Raw genomic sequence first — 1204 nt, forward strand, 5'->3', positions numbered from 1 at the left:
TTTTTTTTTTTTTTTTTGGTTTATGAATGAATTTATACTAATAGATTAAAAACTTAGATTAATGGATTTTTTTTTCTGGAAATTATTGATTCCTAGTTATATGTATCAAATATTGTAATTACATTTATAACTTATCAGAAATGTGATTCAAGAAGAAATTGATATCAGAATTGATATTTCACCATTAAAATTCTTAAATAAGTAAACAAATGTCAATGCCCCAAATTGACTGCTAGGTCTGATATCTTAGGGGTGAGTTTTGCAAAAGTCAAGAAATAGATTATCTCTGTATCATAAATAATATTTCAGAGAAAAGAAGAGAAAAAGGAAAGCTCCCTAATTTAACTACAGAGGAAAAATTAAAAAAAAAAATGTTATGAACTTAGAAATCCTGAATAAAGATGAGTAAACTGAAACTATCACTTCATTATTTTAAAAGGCATTATAATTAAGGTGGATTTATCATGAGAATTCATGGCTGATTTAACATGAAAGGGAAAAAAGCAAACAAACTTCTGACCACAATTCACAACATTGATTAATTAAAGGTTAAGACCTTATCTATCTATACCTAATTATATGCAAAAAAAGAGGAATTTTAAAAAATCCAACAACCACTAAAGATTCACACACACACACACCTGCGTGCACAAATAGTATAGAGATAACTATCTTAACTCATAAATCAACTAATTCAAATCTATCAAAAACCATACACTTAATAGTGAAATTTGAGGGCCATTCTTTTTAAAGGTTGGAGCAAAAAGACAAAGATGTCATCTCTCTGAGACCAATACAATAGCAAAACAACAACAATAACAACAATAACTAAAATCAAACACAACTAGAAATTAATCTAACAAATGAGAAGATTTCTATGGAGGAAAAAAAAGAACTATTAAGTGACATAAAGGAAGAATAGACAAATTCTTATCTTGCAAGACATACTTTCATAAAAATGTCAATTGTCTTCAAATTAACATACACTTTCCCTCCAATTCTAATCAAAATATTATCAGTATATTTAGTAAAACTTGAAAGGCTCAAAATCTTATCAGTGTACTTCATAAAACTTAAAATACTTAAAATCTTACCAGTGTACTTAGTAAAACTTGAAATGCTCATCCTAAAATTTATATGGAGAGCAGAGGGGAAAAAAAAAAAGGTCAGTTTGGAAGTAGAATAAAGTAGAGTAACTCACCTC

Source organism: Orycteropus afer, unplaced genomic scaffold, assembly GCF_000298275.1.
Source record: "Orycteropus afer afer isolate SDZICR_OR568_19922 unplaced genomic scaffold, OryAfe1.0 scaffold00019, whole genome shotgun sequence".
Classification (NCBI taxonomy): domain Eukaryota; kingdom Metazoa; phylum Chordata; class Mammalia; order Tubulidentata; family Orycteropodidae; genus Orycteropus; species Orycteropus afer.